Source organism: Manis pentadactyla, chromosome 7, assembly GCF_030020395.1.
Source record: "Manis pentadactyla isolate mManPen7 chromosome 7, mManPen7.hap1, whole genome shotgun sequence".
NCBI lineage: Eukaryota > Metazoa > Chordata > Mammalia > Pholidota > Manidae > Manis > Manis pentadactyla.
In genome coordinates this window covers 131,166,004-131,187,312 of record NC_080025.1, presented here as the reverse complement: position 1 = coordinate 131,187,312, position 21,309 = coordinate 131,166,004, and the positions used below count along the sequence as shown (strand labels likewise).

General features: G+C 41.1%; 1 protein-coding gene across 1 annotated transcript in view; it reads right to left on the bottom strand.

The window, feature by feature from the left end:
- The window catches only part of EXOC4 (exocyst complex component 4), a 797,616-nt gene that overhangs the window by 30,604 nt on the left and 745,703 nt on the right, over positions 1-21,309 (bottom strand). The window lies entirely within an intron of this gene.

The following is a 21,309-nucleotide window of genomic DNA, read 5'->3' as shown; positions in this document are numbered from 1 at the left end:
CTGAGAGATTCAGTAACAAATGAAAACTTAGAAAAGAAAAATCTTCATGGCAAGTACAAAACAAAAGAATTTCCTTATATTTCTTCAGCTGTTCTTAACTTACTGGATCTATAATGGAGTCTTAGATTCATTTGCACCAAGTTTCTTTCTCTTCATTAGATGCATCTATTTTAACTTTGGAATAGCCATTTCCTCAGTAGCTTGCTGCATCTTAGATCCTTTTCTCTAATAAGAAATTCTTCCTCCAGCTGGGATAGAAGTGTGTGTGAGATTTTGAATAACACCTGCCCCTACCCACCCAACTGTAATCATTCTTTCTCTAGCTGGAAGTTCTTTAGTCCTAATTAGCTCCAAAATCAACTCTTAATAATAATTTAAAAAAATCACCAGGACTACTAAAAGCATTCCCTTACTTCCAGAGGCAGCGTGACAAACTTTTTGTGTCTTACCTCAATTATAGAAAGTATTTCCCTTTTGCAGTGAGAAAGAGTGGGGGGAGCTCCCTGCCATTCTCTACCACTACTTTCGATTTTCATTGTTAAGTTTTTTTTTCTAAATATCTTTATTGAGATGATTCACAGACCATATAATTCACCCACTTAAAGTGTACAATGCAATGGCTTTTAGCATCTTTATAGACATGCACAGCCATCACCACAATTCCAGGACTATTTTCATCACCTTGAGAAGAATCCCTGTACCCTTCAGCGATTGCAGCCCTGTCCACCCTGCTCCCCACCCAGCCCTAGGCAGCCACTGATCCAGTCTCTGTCTCTATAGATTTCCCTATTCTGGATTTTCATGTGAATGGAACCATGCAGTATATGATCCTCTGTGACTGGCATTTTTTCACTTAGCATAATGTTTTCAAGGCTCATTTATATTGTCGCATATATCAGTACATCCATCTTTTATGGCCAAATAACAATCCATTTTATGGATATACCGCCTTTGCTTCTATGTTCATCCAATGATGGACATATGGGTTGCTTCCACCTTTTGGTTATTGTGAATAATGCTGCTACAAACATTGGCATACAAGTTCTTGTGCAGACGCGCTTTCATTCGTCTTGTGTATATACCTAGGAGTGAATCTTAGGAGGTTTTAACATCTTTTCTTAATCCTCTCCCTCTTAACTTTCATCCCACTGTATTGCTCACGTTACTGAGCCCACTCCGCTACGCTGTGTCTAAGTGGGAACTGAATCTTCACCTGGGACGCTCCAGGACTGGTTCACTCTCACATATGTGCAATCACAATTTGATGTCTGAATGAATGGCCCCTTGCCACTTTGCTGAAAACACTCTGAGCAATTGACTTCTTTAGGAAATGCTTCAGATATTGAAACGGTTTAAATTACATGCTTTTGGGCTTGTACATAGCTCTACTTATTAAGGAAATCAGTGGTAAGAAGCTTCCAAAGGTAGATAGTTTCAAAGATGTGCAAGAGCCTGAGTATACAGCTTTAAAAGGACGGCCAAGTGCTGAAGAGAGACAGAGGCTTAATATACAATGTATGAGAGAGACAACAGTGCACAGAGTTTGGATAAAGAGGATAATGTCATCCTGCAACATGAGAAAACCACCCAGGTAGGCTTCCCATGCTCGAGAGTGTGGCTTCCCCTATTCCCTCCTAGCTGCTCAGAAAGACCCCTTTGGGGTCTAAGGGTCATCTCCCGAACACTTGCTAGACGTGGTTATGTCGCTGAGAATGTTCTCCTTAGGCAGACAGCAGGTGTCTAAATTACACTAGATTCCTCTCAGGGAGGAAGGAAGAAGGAATTCGACTGTTTTGTGTTAAGTGACCCTAACACCAAACCTTAGCTCTTCTCCAAATTTGTGAAAGACACATAGATTCTTCCTGTATCCCTGGCACTTTCAGGGCACTTCTCGGCATTACTATCACTGACTCTCAGGCTCAGGAAAGGAGCCCCTATATCCAGCTGAAAAATCTGCATTGGACTTAGAAGACCAGCACCAGAGTCAGCACTTAACTCAGCAGTGATGACGTTCGACTTCCAAGCCTGGGCACCGGCGCTGTGCTCCCCGGCACGGGAGTCCGGCCGCCCGCCCGCCTCACTGGGGCTGACCTACGAGCTCCAGGTTCTTCTGCTGACCACTTGACCTTCTGCTCCCTGTAAGCAGGAGAAACCTCCCCCTACAGTATCTCCCTCTCACATAATCAATCACAATGCTTATATTTTGTTTTGACTTGGAATTTAGTAGAATCTTGATAGTAATTAATTGTGATATTCATAACTAAGAGGAAACATGGCAGTATCAATATCAGGAAGAAAAGTAATACTCTTTCTGCATTTATTTAGTAACAGAAACATGAGAATGTGGAGATAGGGAACAGAAGTCATAACTGCCATCACACACAGTAATTTCTGTTTATAAAGAAGTGTCCAGCAGCCATAGTATTCTAGTCTTAGAGAAGGGAAACATTACGGGGAGTGGGTGAACAGGACGCTGCTAGGGTAGTATCAGAAAGTGGGAGGGTGCGTTCAAAGCACAGGAGGTGCTTCTTCTTCCCAGGTGGCCTGTCAACTGCCCCAGGGTGTCACTGTTTCCCATGGTAACAAGACCATGTGCGAGCTTTTGACATCAACCTGCAGGAGGTGTCAAGAACTCTGGGCGCCCTAAGCAAGGAGTTAGGACATCCGGGGTCTAGTCCTATCTGGATCCTTCACTGCTGGAGGAAGGGGTCAGATGACACCATCTCAAAGTCCTTTCAAGTGAATCCTTCTTGGGTTTCCGGGAAGACAATATGATCCAAGCCATCTGAGAACCAATCAGGACTCTTCTCACCAAATTCTAAACTCATTTCTACCTTTTACTGATTTCTCCTCTCACCAAGCTCGTGAAAACTGTGGTCAGTTTAGCGAGCTCAGTTTTTGCTACTTCTCCTCTTTTGCTGTCTTTCACACAGAGAGAGACAGGGAGCTGGGCATGCTTTCCTCTCCTCAGCACAGCAGAGAGAAGCTAAATTAATTCACATTCAGGAAATCTTCCCTTCAGAGGATTGTAAATACAGAAATGCAGATTACTAATATTTCTGGTAATTTCAGCACCTATTGTTGATCAAAGTGACAGAGGATGGCAAATGAATATATACCTTAAAAGGCTTTTCTTTTTCTTTGATAGCAATCACCTTGGACATCTTATTTTTGCATGAGACCCTTAAATACTTAAAACATCCACTTGTCAAATTCCGGGTTAAAAAAATTCTCCCTTGGAACCAACTAAGTCTGAAAACACACACACACATACACACACACACACCACACTATAGCAACAAAGCTCTCAATTTTCTTAGAACCTTTAAGCAGAGCAGCAACCAAAAATTATACTTCATAAACTTACCCCTTTTTAATACTTTCTGGCTCATAAAGTAGTACCTTTCCTTGGTCTGTAACATCCTTTTTTCTTCTAAATCTCACTCTTTCAAAGTATAGCTCAAAACCTGCCTCTTCTATGTTTTTCTTTAATTAGTTCAGTCCAGTCTGAATAATGTCCCAGTAGCACTTCTTCCTAACTCTTTCCATAAAGTAATTTTTTAAAGTCTATCTTCTTTGGTGTATAATAAACTCAGTACTTCACTGTCTGTGCCACTCACTCACTACTGAAATTTTATTCATTCAGCAAGCTGCCAACTGGGCATAGTAGTTACCTCTTATTTTTGTATATCCAGCATCATCTCACTTCTTTTGTAATAGAACCTTTCCTTTTCTCTGGAATGAAAGCGAAGTTCAGTGAAGTCCAGGTTTGAACTATCCACCCTTCACAATAGGTGGGGATACATGATCTGGATTCTTCAGTGACAACGCTCCACTCTTCTTGGCCACAGAAGCTGGCTAGGAGATGGACAGGGCCCATCAGAGTCCCGATAGGAGATTTTCTACATGGATTTGAGAAGATAGAGGGTCTCTTTCCCCCCAGGATTTCCAGCTATGAGTATGACAGTTTTGGGTTCTATTTTGCCACATGGGGAGACAGGCTATATAATAATAAAACCAAGCAGATGCAAACAGAAGCAAGAGTTTGATAAAAACAACAAAAAAGAGCAGAAAACAAAACCAAAAAAAGATTGTGTCTTACTGGTATGGTTTGAATCTTAGGAAAAAACCAAGTCTAAAAGCAATCACCCCTGGAATATCCCAGGTTCACGATTCAAAAAATTCTTTTTTGGCTTAAGCTAGTTTGGTTGGTTTCTGCTCCTTGCAACAGAAAGAATCCTCACAAATACATTGACTGTCTACTGTACTAGGCCCTGAGCATCTCTCTAATCTAGGCCTCTGTTTGGTAGTGGCAGCTAAACTCCTAAGATAAACGCTAAGGAAGCATACTTCCGTTATCCCTGCCTTTGTGTAGTCTCCTCCTGCACCAAACCTGGGCTGGCCTAGTGACCTGCTTTAACTAACAGAATGTGACAGGAGTGATACTGTGCCAGCCCTGGTTCTAGGCCTTAAAAAGGCCTAGCAACTTCTACTTCCATGCTTTTGGGAGCCCTAAGTCACCACGGAAGAGATGTAACTACCTGATAGAGAAACAATATGGAAAAACTATGTGGAAGGGAGAATCTCTGCAGAGAGATAGAGAGGGACCCAGCATCCCAGCTGAGCCCAGCTATCCCCCAGACATGTAAGGCAAGCCATCTTGGGTGTTCCAGCCCCAGCTGCCATCAGATTACTGCCAAGCAAGAGACCCCCAAGGCAGTCCAGCAGAAGAGCTGTTCAGCTGAGCCCCAGTCAGTCTGCTAACTCAAGAAAACTAATATAGTGGTGGCTGGTTTTGGTACTAAGTTTTGGGATGATTTATTATGTAGCAATAGATACTGGAAGCGGAAGTGTATTCCCAGCAATGGGGAGCTGAGCTTGAGGGTATGCAATCCAGCCAATGTTGCTTTACTTAAAAAAAATAATAAAATTCTTGAGAGATATTTAATTGTTCTACATAACTGACCAAGACAAAAAGATGCATAACTTCATACCAAAACTTTGTGTGATGAATAATCGCCAGAGTTTAAGTCCAAACCTCAGTAGTAAATGAGTAAAATGGTCAGGCTCCAGGCTTTGCTGAGGATTGACAGAATTAAAAGGTAAAATGTACTAGATTCACTAGATTTTACTACCTATGTGTGAAACAGCCAAGGTGCTAAGATGCAGAGCAGGAATGACTGAAAGGACGCTGGGTAACCGACAGATGATGAGGCAGGAACAATGGAGAGTCAGATGTGGAAAGGGAGCAGAATAACCCAGCTCGGAATAACCTAGCTAATGGCAGCTGGCACTACGGCCCAAACTGGCCCAGAATCACTCTTTAAGGACAGTCTCATGAAGCTAGCATGGTGGCGGCCACTGAACCCAGAGCACCATGTCTTGCGCTGCTGCCAGCCGAGTGGGCATTGGCTGCACCATGGCCATCACCACCCCCTCTGCTAACTGAAGCCGTCGCTGCCGCCTCACCTGATTGTCTGCCAGCCCTGTTCTCAGAAGTCCTGAGCTCCCCGATCACTCTGGGGTGGGTGTACCTGACGGGTCTGCCCTAGGTGGGTCCCCATACAGCAAGCAAGGTGTGCTCTGCTTCCCTCCAAAATCCATCCTGTGGGACATTCCCTAAACACAGTCATTTAGAAGCTAGGGGGTCAAAAAAGGACAAATGTGAATCATATATAACTGTTTCTGTTTTTCTTATAAAATGCCTATGTTTTTTTATTGTTGGAACAAAAAGACATAGCTTCTTGTTTTTCCTCCTTTCTGGACATTTTAAATACATTCAGAAACAAAAGCAGCTTATTCAAAACTATTTTAAAACAATTTCATCAGTCATTGTATTACCACCACAGGTAGGTGTTCTATTGATACTCTGGGAATTAAGGTTTGCCCACGGCAGTGACTCCATTCTCCCTGCGCTGCCTGCCCCAGCCTTCCTCCCTGACCCAGACGCCCTGCAATGCTGCCGCCACGCTGGGTCTCTCGGAGGTCCTCCGCCCCTTCTCATCTCCGTCAGGACCAGTAATAACTATGACCGTTCCTCGAAGGGGCCTCAAGTGATCTGCTAAAATCCTTTCTCATAGTCTGTTTGGTCTTCTTTTGTTTATCCCTGTAGGCCTACAAAACATCTCCTTTCAATTTCTCTCAGGAAAGAGAAAAAATTGTTACCCCTCCTCGAAGCCCTTTCAACAAGGAACGCCCTGTCATCACCGTTTAATAGAGTCCATAAAATCACTGAGGCCGTGGGATGTCTTCTTGAAATACTACTGCATTGTACTGCCGTGAGCTGCACAGCACAATAGCTAAAATGCAGATAGACCTGGTTTTGAATCATGGTTCTGTCATTTGCTCGTTGTGTAGGCCTTGGGTTACTTAATCTTTCAGAAACTCAATTTTCCCATTTACAAAATGAAAATGCTAATAACTCAGCATACTAGGTCAGTCCAAGGATCAAATAAGATAATGTGTGTAAGTCACATAAGTAGAGTGCCTTACACGAAGTACATACTCATACATGTATGCATACTCATAATTTTAGTAATAATATTAATAATAAAAATACTTACTTTAACCCATTTGTTGTTACTACCCAGTCTTACTTATACATGTGAAAATGAGATGCTATGACAGAACTATAGTGATACAAAAACTCCATGATGCAACATGAAAAGAAAATGAGGGGTTACAGTTAGTCAGCTATTCTGGTTTACACTGAGCTATCATATTATTGAGTCATCAGGTTTTAAAAACCAGAATACAGGGGGGATTACACTCCCCAACTTCAAGCTCTACTACAAAGCCACAGTAATCAAGACAATTTGGTACTGGCACAAGAACAGAACAATAGACCAATGGAACAAACTAGAGAGCCCAGATATAAACCCAGCCATATATGGTCAATTAATATACAATAAATGGGGAAATGACAGCCTCTTCAACAACTGGTGTTGGCAAAATTGGACAGCTACATGCAAGAGAATGAAATTGGATTATTTTTTAACTCCATACTCAAAAGTAAATTCTAAATGGATCAAAGGCCTGAATGTAAGTCAAGAAACCATAAAACTCTTAGAAGACAACATAGGCAAAAATCTCCTGAATGAGCAACTTCTTCCTGAACACATCTCCTCAAGCAAGGGAAACAAAAGCAAAAATGAACACATGGGGACTACATCAAACTAAAAAGCTTCTGTATGGCAAAGGACACCATCAACAGAACAAAAAGGCATCCTACAGTACGGGAGAATATATTTGTAAATGACATATCCGATAAGGGGTTAACATCCAAAATATAAAGATGGACAGGTTCATGATGACTCAGGGGCAAACATCATGAACCCCAATTGTCACTGCTATGAAGAGCACAGAAATCCCACTTACCAGGATTTTCCACACAGAAGAATTATTGACAATCAATTCTTACTGTTCTCCTATTTGGGTTTAAATATAACCAATAGTTCAAAGAAAAATGAACCCTGGAAAGGGAAAAACAAATGTATTATTCTAAGAGAAGGATAGCTTGATCTAGGAGACTAAGCAAACCTTTGAAGTTAGGTCTTAGAACGGCTCACTGATCAGGAATGGATATGATAGATTAGACAGAATAGAAAAACTTAATATTACTATTAATTATCTGAGTTAAAAAGAAATGTGGCATTAGCCCTAGTGCCAACAGCAGGTCACCTATCTGTGATAGTATGTCACACTGGCCAGTATATAGTCCTGCTTTGTATCTGCTTGGGTGAGGAGGCCTTTTAAGATAGTTGCCAAAAAAATCTTACTACATTGATGGACAATGACTGCAATGAGGTATGGGGGGGGTCTCGATAATAAGGGTGAATGAATGTAGTAACCACATTGTTTTTCTTGTGAAACCTTCGTAAGAGTGTATATCAATGATACCTTTATAAAAAAAAAGAATAAAAATAAGATGGCTGACAAAAAGAAGTACCTCTCTGCTTCTGCAGGTAAGCTACCACAGGGGTTGGTATTATCCAAGCAGATCTGCACAGGTCCTACTGCAAGAAAGGGACCCCAGAAAAGGAGCTGCATGTTTTATTGGAAAACTGCACGTAACCTTATTCGTTTCTGTTTTTTAATTGAAAAAACGGAAAAGAGCAAAAGCTCTTTGGCTTCAGGGCCCATAATCTAAACACATGCCGTTGGTGAGAAGGAACCTCAAAATGCCTGAGAGCACATTCTTTCCCTTGGCACAACAAACAGCAAATATTTAAGGCTCATTAGAGGAACTGGAAAATAGCTGATAGCCAATAGCTACAAAACTTAACTAAGGCAATCAGTTTCCCCAGCAGACATGCTTCTCCTGTTCAAATGTTAGTTATGTCATTATAATTTCAATAGTTTCATCCCTGGGGAGTTAGGAAACCAGGAAATGAAAAAAAAAAAAAAAAGCAAAATTTCTGCAAACTGAAAAATAAAATATTTCCTACACTGTATAATTAAAGTTAACAAAAGAAGTGGACTCTGCCACATACATGGAGCCGAGAAAAGCTGCAACTTCAAATGACTGATTTATCACAGCAAGTAATTACTTTATGTTTTTCACAAACATTTGAAACCTATTATTACTTTCACAGCGGCACACATCAACAACAGAAGACTGTCACCTAAGGGAGAAATGGGGAACTGGGCTGTAATTAATTTCTGGTCGAATATATCATGAAGCCTTTAATGTCGTCAATAAAATGGTTCTAGCCACTAAAAATCCCCAACCTCTCCCTCCCTCCTCTGTCCCCAGTACCCTGAAATGTTTCATCAGAATCTTTGTGAAAGAGATTGCCAGGGGAGCATGAGATGCCATGTTCATGCCTGCTACAGAGTTGAGCCCATTGATCCACTCCTTCCCCTGACCTGTATCAAGAGAGAGAAGCCAATCTGGAGCTGGCCTCTCCTACCAGCTTTGTTTTTTTCCCTCATCTGACTCCATCTCCAACTGAGAAAAATAGAACGTGTGCAGTTCTGTGAAGGAATTTAAACATGCAGATGCTGCGCAATGGAAATCATTACAGCAGCCACCAAAGTCTGTATCTTTAAAGGTTAGAACACAATGATTAAGAGTGCCTCCAGGAGAAAGTGAAATGGCTGATCTGAATAAAACCTTTCCATCAATCGGAAAACCACAGCACAGCAAAGGAGACGAAGAACTACAGCAGATGTGACATTTATATTTTCCAGCACCTACATGTTTATTTTCTGAGTCATTGTTTAGAGCCTTATAAGAACTTTATAGGTCATGCAAAAGCAGTACCAGCTTCTATCTTTGTCTTACTCTTCAGTATGTGTGCTGAGCAAATGCTACAACCACAGTATTGACTATGAAAAGGAACCAGCCTGTTACGTTTTCTTCATTCATTCATTCATTCACACATGCATTAGCTTGTCTAGTCAACAAATATTCAAGTGCCTTTTAGTACTGTATGTCTCAGAAGTCATTCCGGTATCTTTATGGAATTAAAGTTATCATGTAAAAAAACCTCTCCTGTGATTGTCTCTTTTGGGAGGTAGAGGTCAAGGTGGAGCTCCAGATGTCTGAATCTCATTTCTTGCTCTATGATGTGGAACTCTGAGCAAGTCATACTTGCAAGAGATATTTGCAAATGACTAGAGTTGATTTTCTAGTCAAAACTTTCTTTCATAGATGGGGAAAATTTAGCCAAGAGAGCTGAAGTGACTTGTCCAAGTTTATTCAACACTCATGGGTTGACTTTATTTCCCAGCCACCCAAATCAACCACACACATTTAGTTCACCCCCAAATTCCAAGAATACAACCTGGCTCCATCTTAAAATAGTAATGGTGACTGACTCGAGGGGTAATTTTCATGATGACTCAATTCAATCCAGAAACATACTTTCAGGTAATTTTCACTTTCACTGCCTGCAGCAGGAGCAAACAAGAGTCAGGGGGACAAATAAATACGAGGTTGAGAGGAAAATGGTCAGGGCCTTGTATGAGTTTCAAACAACATGAGGTTAGGCCAGCATTTCTCTAAGAGTGTCCAAGACCTGCATCAAGAGCCCCTCGGCATTTGCTTGATAAACTGCAGATGTCTGGGCCCCACCTTCAACCTTCCAAATCAGAATTTTTAGGAGTGGAGTCAAGGAATTCCACTTAAAACAAGTTTCCTAGGAAATTCTTACATCTGCTAGCCTTTGAGAACCACTTGGTTAGTCTGGTTGGTGTTTTATGAGTATGGGTATGTGTACTTGGGATAAATGACAGAGTCCTCCTTTGTGGTATGGCCCCAGGAGAGTGGTTTCGGGCATCCAGAGCTATTGCTCCAGGGCAGTCATTTGGAAAGCAGGCAGAAGACGACAAGCAGACCCAGCAACTAATGGCTGAGCAAAGCCAGCCCTACACATTCTAGCGGAGGAGGCTCTGCAGAGCCCTCTGCAGTGAAACTGCTAATCCAAGCTAATTAAAATTGCCAGAGACCAAAGCTCAATAGAAATCTGGATGGAAGGACACACAACCAGAAAAAATAAAGGATAAGAAAATCTTTGAGAGCTAAGAGCGTAACTGAAAAATGAAATAATATTTTAATTTAACAAAGCAAAACAAGACCCATTATTTACCAAATGACACATTAGCTTTCACATGGTTAAGAGCATATACAGAGTTCGGGGCTGGAGTGATTTAAGTTTGAATCCTAACTCTTAGTAAATGGGAGTTTACTTAGTCTCTTTGAGATTTAGCTTTTTTCATCTGGAAAATGTAGTAATAATAGCTATATATTGAGCCCAGGGAGAATTCTGTGAACCAATTTCCTATGGTTCATGTCATGTACTGAGTTCAATTATGAAACTAATAATAATTACTTTCACAATGGTAATACATTATCATCACTGTGAGAAAGTAACTAACTTAAGCCTCTAAGGGGTTCACACTGAAGTCACTGATCTTTTAGAAGTTGTCCTTTTGGTGAAAGTAGGAGTCAAAAGTCTATAGGGTGAGGCACATGTTTATTTCTTGATAACCTATTTGTACTTACCTAAGGATGCTCTCTGGAACATACATGGAAATTCATATTTATCAAACATGCTTTGAAACCCAAATTACATTCATAAACCTTAGATTGCTGACTACGACAGAGAGGTAAAGAAAAAAAAAAGAAAAAAAGTACCCAGAAACCAAAAGCAAACAAAACACAATCATGGTTATCAGTCACAAGAACTTTATAATGAAGTGGGAGGGAAGAACATGCTAACACAAATAACAGCAATACGATATTAAACGATGGGTACAAATGAAGAAGAGTGTGGCATATAATGAGACATTCATTTCAAAGGGTAGAAAATAGGGAGGAAAGGGATTTTCTAAAGAGAGAAATCACTATGGGCCAGACACGTTAGGGAAAGCTTAGAGCCCACGGGGCTTGGGGACTGCCCCCAAGCCACCGCGCCCACTCGCTTCCTTCTGCAGTTCCGTCTCACTCTTTTTAGAATGGAAAAGGGTGTTAACCAGAGCAGGAGGCGGGAATGGAGAGAGGGGATTTCTGTATAAGATGGAATGAGAAAAGGATTGAGGGAGGAGCTGGGAGGAAGTGTGGCCTTGAGAGGGTCTGTCTGGGAGTGTAGCTCTGCTTTTATATATATATATAAGGCCTGTGCCTGTTTCCTGCTAATCAGCATCAAAATGAAACATTACATCTTCATGTAGAAAACAAGGAAGGTCAGCTTCCAGCCTCAAGTGTTTCCCTAAGAATTCTAATGAAGTCAGTAAATGATCATTCTTGGGCTTTAGCCACAGAATGAGCTTCATGTCTTTTTAGTACGACAATCCTTCCCTCACTGGGTGAATTAATTTAATACCCTAACTGTGACAACTGCAGTGGTAGTGTCAGGGTTCATAAATAACACAGTTTGATGAGAGATTTTGGACAAGTCACTTCTGATTTCCATTCCTTGGGATCTTTATTTGAAATAATAACACCTGTCATCTCTGTTCATCTCTGAATCAATCCAACTCCAACATACATACTACAAAGGGAAGAATACCACTGTGTGCCAATATTCTCGAGGAACCCTAAATTATACATTGACATTATATATGTACAAGGTACAGTGACATTAACTGAGCATAATCAAAAGAAATCTCACTTTATCAAAGCCCCTCATATGACATACATTTATGAGAAATCAAACACCAATACAGATAGGTATTTTTTTTTTTTCACCTGGCAAGTATTCTTATTTTGGTGTGACTTGTAGGGGATATGAGGACCAGTAGGCATACTCACCGGTCTTCAAAGAGCCCTAATTACATAACTGATTAGAGATCGGTCAATTGTTAGAATGTATGGAACTATTGTAAGTGCAGTAGACAGAAAAAGGAGATTGGTAGACAGTGGGATGGTCAGAAACAAGGTAGAAAAGTCAAATGAAGGTTTAATTATTTAAATCTATTTATATAAAGATTTTTTGACATTTTTCCTCAGAGATCAAGCCATACAAATTTTTGTTTTATTATTAAATTGTATTAACTGGCATATTTCCTTCTACCAGGCAGCAAAGGCATTCTACCCACCATATTTCCCAGTTTATTCTGGCCCCTAGGAAAGTCAGGGCCGGCTTTGTATCACCATCGAATTCAAGAGATGTAACCGAATTTTTAGAGGCATCATCATTAAAACATTTTGGTAGCAGATTTATCTCGCCTAAAAAATTAATTACACAAAATTAAATTATAAACCCACATGTTTCATACTCTTGAATCAAAAAATCTGGAGTATTACAAGTAAAGGTTTGAAAAGGGTTAGGTCACAGCAGAACTGGAAAGGCAGGTAAGACCAATGGCAGAATAAAGCTGGGAAGAAATTAAACAGAGAAAAGCATGTGAAAAATACACATATATATACTTTCTCAGAAACAAAACTGCTCTTCAAGCAAGGCAGTCAAAGAAAATTTTATTTGATAGGTGGGACCTATCTCAGAGGCAGTACCTACTCGGGATTCATCTGTGACAGGCATTCAGGAGGGCACTGGCTGGCTGGCTGTGGGTGCTTCCAGTAGATGGCAGCATGTCATTGCTAATCCCCAGCTATCAAACTATGCCCTGGTCACTTACAGGAAAACCCATAACCTTTCCTGCAGAAAACCAAAGTAATGTTCCTGGTGCAATGGGTTTGCAGGAAATAAGTCTACTTGAACAGCTCCCTGGGAAGGAGTTCAACAGGCTCAGCCATGCTAGAGATCATTCTTGGCTTTAGAGAAAGTACAAGGTCAAGAATAAAGCAGGAGTCCCAATTGACTTACTTAGTTTCTAAGGCTGGCTTTGTTACTCTGTCACTTTGAGGAAGGCACCTAAACAGTTTATCTCAAAGGGAAGTTGGAGAAGTTAAAGTGAGAAGATGCTTTAATTTATTGGTAAGAAAGCTGCTGTATCAATTTAATGGGGAAAGTACAATTTCAGTGTTGTCAGCACGTTCCTGCGCCGTCCTTTTCTGGCTCTTGTACGGTGGGACCATTTCTTGCCCATCCTCTTCAGGGGTTCCCTGCTTCTCATGCCCTTTACACGTTAGCATTCCCAGGAGATAGTTTTCCACCTACAGTGTTTAAACCACAACCCCAGGTTCCCCAAATCTGGTTGTTCAATCAAGGCCTCTTCCCCCAAGCTTCTAGCTTACAGATCCCGCTGCATGTTGGACATCTCTACTTGGAGATCGTCACATCCGCTGATGACCTTCCCTCCATCAACACTTATACCTGTCACATCCACAGGAGACCCTCCCTCTCCTCCTGCAGGTTTATCTTATTTGGTGGTACAGTGACCCAGCTGGATACCCTTCTCAGGAAGCACCCTCACTCCCTTTTCCTTACTGTCAGTATTCAGTGACTCTTAACACCTGCCAATTTATCTCCTTTATACTCCCCACAGCTGCCTCCTCGATCCCACACTGACCCTCCCCAGCTCTCTCAACAATCACCTTCCAGCTGGTCTGCAAGGCCCCCGGTTGCATGGCCTGCAAATCCTACACAGCTGCTGAAGTCATCTATCTAGAGCACAGATCTGACCATCTCACTCTTCCATTTAGTTCATTTATCCTACAGGATAAAGTCCAAACATCTTAGCCTTATCACCCCACAGCATTTCCTGAATGCCTACTACCTGCCAGGAACTACCCCAGGCTCTGGGGCCAGAGAAGCCACCAGGAGTCCCAGCCTTTTGAAGCTCACATTCTACTTCTGGTAGACAGATAAGGAGCAAACAAATACAGAATAGTCAGATGGTGGTATGTGCAAAGAAAAAATGACTCGGTAAGGAAAACAGGGAGTGCTGGTGGGAGAGAAAGGCATGTGCTGAAGCCGTGGAGAGAAGGCCTTCGCTAAGGTGGCATCTGCGCCGAGCTGTGCCTGAGCTGGCTCTGCCTGCCCCCAGTGGTCATCTCTCACCAGCCCCCTTTAAGCAGCTGCTCTGGTTGCCCTGAACTGCCGCTTCTATTCCAAATGGCTCTCTCCCCACCCCGGATAACTCCACTGAAGATTAATAGGAAGCATCACCTTCTCCAAAAATTCCTACCTCTCTGGATAGATTATGGAAAGTCAACATGAGTTAGGTATTTTCTTCACACAAAGTGCCCCCATCAATGTGAGGGCAGAATTCGAGTTACTTATTTTTTATCACAGAACATTTAGGGCTTTTAAAACTTTAAAGCTCAACCTTTCTTTTTTTTTTACAGCTTTATTGAGATACAATGTACATACAATTCACTTAAAGTGTACAATCAAATGTCTTTTTGTTATGTTCCCTGTGTTGTGCAGCCGTCAGCACAATCTGTCAGAATATTCTCATCACCCCACAAAGAGACCTTGTGCCCACGGTTTACAAGTGTTGGAGAGGGTGTGGAAGGTTTCTCGTCCTCCCAGCTTCCCCAGCTCTAAGAAACCACCACTCTACTTCCTGCTCCTCTAACGTGGCCTGTTTTGGTTGTTTCATATGAATGGAGTTTCATTTAATGCAATGTTTTCAAGGTTCAACCATGTTGATTCATTGATCAGTACTTTCATTTTTATAGCTGGAAAATATCCATTGTATGGACTGATCACATTTTAGTTATCTCTCGGTTAGTAGGTATTGGGTTGTTTCCACTTTTTTACTGCTGTGAACATTTGTGTACAAATTTTTGTGTTGACCTATGTTTTCATTTCTCTTGGGTGTGTACCTAGGAGTGAAATTGCTGGGTCAGATGGTTACCCTATGTTTAATTTTTTGAGGAACTGTTTTCAAAGAGGCCGCACTATTTTACAATCCTACTGCACTATTCTGGTTTCTCCCCACCCTCTCCAATACTTGTTAATATCTGTCTTTTTGATTATAGCCATCCTAATGGGTATAATGTGGTATCTCATTATGGTTTGATTTGCATTTCCCTAGTAACAAATGGTGTGGAGCACCTTCTCATGTGTGCATTGGCCATCTATTTATCTTCTTTGGAGAAATGTCTATTAAAATCTTTTGCCTATTTTTTTAATTAATAGATTTAATTTCTTTCCAATAGTTGTAGATTTACAGGAAAACCGAGAAGATAGCACAGCAATTTCTTGTATAATTTACACAAGTTCTTATTAATATTTTACATTATTGTGACATTTTTTATCATAACTAATAAATCAATATTGATATATTATTATTAACTGAAATCCATAGTTTATTCATACTTTTTCCTTAGTTTTGACCTTAAGTCCTTTCTCTGTTCCAGGATCCCATTTAGGGTACCATATGACATGTAGTTGTCACATTTCTTAGTCTCCTCTTGATAACGGTTCCTCAGACTTTCCTTGCCTTTGATGACCTTTGCAGTTCTGAGGCGTTCTGGCCAGGATCCTCCTCTACTGGAATCTGTCTGCTATTTTCTTCATTATTATATGGAGGTTGTGGGTTTGGAGGAAGAAAATCATAGAGGTGAAGTGCCATTTTTGTTCCCTATACCTGCCAACATGACTTATGCATATTGATGTTGGCCTTCATCATTTGGCTGAAGTACTATTTGTCAGATTTCTCTGCTCTAAAGCCTCTTTCCCTCCATTCATTGGGTACTCTTTGGAAGGAGTCACTATGTGCAACGTACGCTTAAGAGTGGGGAATGAGGCTCCCCCTTCTTAAGACAGAGTAGCTACATAATTTATCTGGGATTCTTCTGTATATATTTGTCTCATCTTCCTCACTTACTAATTTATTCAACCATTTACTTAAATAAGTATGCACTCATGGATATTTATTTTACATTTGTGTTGTAATCAAATACTACTCAATTTTCTTGCTCAAATTGTCCCAATTTTTGCCCTGAGATTTTTTTTAGTTGGCCCGTGTCTCACCTACACATCCCAATCCATGTATTACATGTGTGTGTGTGTGTGTGTCCAGTACTTCCTTACTTTCTGACACTACAAGATGCTGTAGGCTCATCTTGTATTTCCTGCCCCATCCTAGAATCAGCCATATATCCCAGGAGTCCTGGTTCCTTTCGTTGGCAAAGAGGATTACAAACCAAGATCTGACACTATGCGTCAGATGGGGTGTTCTTTACCTGTTCTTTAATTAGGTTACTTGTCTTCAGTTCTAAGAGTTCTTTATAAGTTCTGGATGCAAGTCCCTTATTGGATAAATATATGCAAATATTTTCTCCCTTTAATTTAACCTACCAAGCTGTCTTTTCACCTTGATTCAACTTCTTATTGACTTAAACAAGTATCTTATATGCCACTGTCCTTCTCTATATAAAACTGTGTCCTGAGGAGGCATTTCATGCAAGATTTTTTTCTCCTTTGGTTACCAGGTTCCCAATGGCTCCTTCTTTACCAGTGGGATCTTTCTGTTGGCTTCTGTGGTGATGTTCCCATGTATGGGTATATGCACAGGAGATAAAGAATTTCCTTGGTTAAACGAACGTAAAAGCTAACCTAGAGTTGTTGGAAGAGGGTGTGGTGCTGGAGAAGGGAGGGGTGGGGTGGGGTACCTGGAGGCAGAGACTGCCCTTCATTGAAAACAAAACTACTCAGTATCCTTCTGAGAGTGATCAAAACTCTGCTTCATCATAGGAAACAACAAGAAGTGCCCATGCTGGGAAGACGATGGCTTCCTTAGTGACCATTCAGTGGGAAAAGAGAGGCTGCCAATTTGGTCTTTTATATAACACACTAGAAAGACTCTAATTGCATTTTTTTTATCCTGAATACATCCAACCCTACCATGGAATGGAGAAATTAGAAGCCTGTTCCCATATACATTTGAAGCTTGTTCCTACATTGGACAAGTTGGGTAGGGAAGGTAAATAAATGCAAATCAAAGCATTTCAGTTCTCTGGTCAGATCCAACCATGGCCCATTCTCTCTCTTAGTTAATTTAACCTACCAGCAGCATGTGACCAGATGAAGATGCTCTCATCTTCAAATACCTTCTCCCTTGACTTCTGTGACACAGACCTCTTCTGTTTACCTTCCTACTTAGTTACTGCTCCTCTTCAGGTTCCTCTGCTGTTCTCCTGCAGCACTCCACATCTGAACAGCGGAGGGCCAAAGGCCCAATCCTGCACAACTTCTCTTTTCTCCTCTAGTTGTGCTCCCACTGAGATCTCACCTCTCACTCCGTCTCATGGTCTCGAGTCTCATCTGCGTGCTGAAGATTCCCAAAGTCCTACTTCCAGCCCGGGCCTCTTTCCTAAACTCTCGATTTGTATATGCAGCTCTCTCCTTTATCTCTGTTCAGATGTCTAACAGGCATCTCAAACTTCCTATTTCCAAACCCAAACTCGTGCTATCACCTGCCTATCTGCCCCTTTCCCTCCCCTGCCACCCCAACTTAAGCTGCTTTCCCGAGGTCAGGCTCATTTTCATTTCAGTAAGTGAAAACTCCATCCTTTGAATTGCTCAGAACAAAAACCTTAGAGTTACTGGTTTACTTCCAATTCCTCAGCACACCCTGTCAGCTCTACTTTTAAAACATATCCTGATCTGCCCACTTCTTATCCTGTCTACGGCTACCATCTTGGTTTGAATCACCACTGTCTTTCACTGAGACTATTGCAATAGGTTTCTAGCAGTTCCTTCTGCTTTTGCGCTTGCCTGCACCCTCACCGCCCCAATCACCTATGTTCAACATGGCAGCCAGAGTTATTCTTCTACAGCCTACGTCAGACTGTGGCACTCTTCAGTTCCAAACCCTCTGACAGCTTCCTACCTCACTCAAAGTAAAACCCGATGTTATTACAACAGTCTTGAAGATCTCAGCTTTTTAGATTGAACGTCTGAAGCACCTCTTACTCTTCCCCTGCTCATTTCCTTCAGCTGCACTGACCTCCTACTCTTCTTTAAATGCCAAGCATACTCCTCCTCTGGTTCTTTGCTCTTAGATCTCCTTACCTGGTGTGCTCTTCCCCTACATATCCACATGGCTTGCTCCTACTCTTCCTTTAGGACTCTACTCAACTGTTACCATAGCATTGAGGATTTACATGAACCCTCTAAAATTGCAGGGTGCCTTCATTATACCCTGACATACTCGACCTATTCTTGCCATACTTAATTGTTTACAATAGCACATATCATCATCTGACATACTTTATATTTTTTTACTTATTAGCTTGCCTGCCTTGCCCATAAAATGTAAATTCTATGAGAACAGGACCTAAAGAGAATGTATACTCAATAACTGTTGAATGAATGAATAAAAGGGTGAGGAAGATTTCTCATGTGTTAGAACTTCTCCTCTTACCAGTTCCTGAATCAGAGATGGCTTTTCCTTATCTTTGTCAGATTTAAGCATGAGAGATAACAGGTAAGGAAAACCAAAATGAGAAAAAAAATCGAGGAGAGCTGGAAACAGAGGTGACAAGAGAGATGAAGGAGAAGAGAGAGACAGCTGGTAATGGGAGAGACTGATATAGAAGGGAAAATGCAGGAAGAGAGGGAAGAACTAGGAAGAAAACTCTGGATATTCTGTTTGAAAAATAGCTTCACCTCATATGGAAAGCCTGCCAGAGCCACCCCGGGGACTCCTCAGTGCCTATTCAGCCTCTCCCATCATGCCTTGCTTGGACTCCTGGGCTGCCTCAGTGACTCACTTCTGCAGAAGGGCATGACAGCGTGGGGTATGATGGTTTCTGATGGAAGGAACTAAAAAGCATACTGGTAAAGCCCTTCCACTTTCTAATTAATCTGCAGTGATCTCCCAGGACAAATTACCTTATGGAGCCTGAAAATTACAAGTGGGGACAAAAGGACGGAAACCATAGCAGAGATCATTACCACAGGGCACAGAGCGTCCCTCCGATTCTGGTGGTTGCATAGCTTAGCTTGATCCTTTGCTCACCCAAGAGTCATCCTCCTTTTAGAAATTAGAGTAAAGGTATATATAAAAAGAGACAGACAGCAATATTACAAGTAGAAGAACCAACATAAATGGAATTCCTCCAGATGCCTCATTTCTTTATTATAGAAAGGGTGTTATATTTTCCACGGGCCAGGAAGGCTAAGGAAGTAAAAAACTGTAAGAGACTTGCAACTTCTTGTTAAATAAGTTTTCTGACACATGGCAACTAGTGATTAATTACTGTGTTAGAAGATAACCTTCCTATAGAGATTTGCTGGAAATACAGATGCTGTCCATGCTTGATTAGACTGTGCTTAAGGAACGCTAAGGCACTGCTGCAGTCTATTATTCTGGCCATTTTGGTATCGTTGTTATATTTATTCTATGCAGTTTCAAATTCAGTAGAATTGACGGAGCCCATTTCACAAAACCTGTCCCTACCAAAAATAAGAGCAGAAAAAAAATAAGGCTATAAAGTGTGTCTGTCTAGGTATGTGTATATGTATAAGAGCAAGAGAAAATGAAGGCGAAAGAAACGATGAATAGGAGGGATATTTTGTTCCTAATGTAACACTTCCTGCTGTACAAAGAAAGAACTGCGAGGGAGATGTTTCTTATAAGCCTGTAAGAAGATGACCCATGTCAGCTGGCTAAAAATTTCAGGGCAAAGTTAACTCTATCATTGTTCAAGCCTATCATGAACACCACCACAAGGCTTGTTTTGATACCTACTCACTCATCCAGTGCACATCATGAGCACTTACTCTGGTCCAGGCACTAAGGAAACACAGCAAAGTCTCTTTTGGAGCTTTTAAATCTAGTGAGGAGATGTCTTTTGAACCAGGATAGGAAGGACAGAGTCATCCAAGGCTGTAGGCTCACCTTTTTACTTGCATAGTCCACTAAGAGTGAAGAGTAATAAGAGGTAGCGGTACCTCTCCCCCGTGGTCACATTTCGGCTTATACCCACTTCCTTGGACATCATCCCCAAATTCAACTGTGAAACGCGTAACCCGGTTGCCATTCAATTATTTCCTGGCACATGGTGACCGATGCCAGCCTCAATACTGCCCAGTCAGCCTTTCATTATTCAGACGCTAGTTCTTTTTAGTACGTGTTCAGGCCCCATGCTGTCTGCCAAAAACCGTGGCAATGTACTTATTTCAGCTAAATAAAAAAATCATTTAAAAAAGGATGATTGAATTTAGGAATCTTATTCCTCAGAGAATTAGTAATGCTTTTCTGTATTCCTCAGGCCTCCATGTTCTTTACTTCCCCTTGTCAATGTTATCATGAATAGACTAATTCAATAATGAGATCATTTCCCACAAGAGGGACCAAATAAATGCAGCAATCAGTCACACCTGGTTTCGCTAATCTGAGCAAGGAAGGCTTTCCACCAAATTTAGCCTAAAATAGGGAATTTAATGAACACACACCCAAATACACAAACAGGAAGAAAAAGACAGGGAGAAGGAAGACAGAGAAGCAGAGGAACAGTGTAGCAATGGGACAAATAGAGTGACAGATTGGAAAAGAAACGTTAAAAATGAAGACAAATGGTTATATGATTTCAAAACAAAGATTGTAGCATGTATGTCTTAATAACTGTCAAAACAATATAATATTTCATCATGCCCTGAAATATCTTAAAAGTATTGCTTCACATTTTCTTGAACTTCTTGAGGAATCAAAACATCAAGCAGAAAGATGTAGAAGTTCTAAGCAGTAGGCAGGAATATTCTGGATTATTAGAAACAAATGTCTTCCTAGCCGTAAAGGTGTTTATGGAGTAACTCCCTTAGGTAAGAACAGCAATAAGGCACCAAGACGTCAGTCACCATATAGTCTCTGCAAAACTTTCATTTAAAGCCCCAGAGGTCTGATGACTTGAGATATAGATAGTATTGAAACCCAACAAGGAGAGAATAAGATCAACTCTTACATTTGAAAATGTGTGTTAAAAAGAAACATTAAAAATTGAGA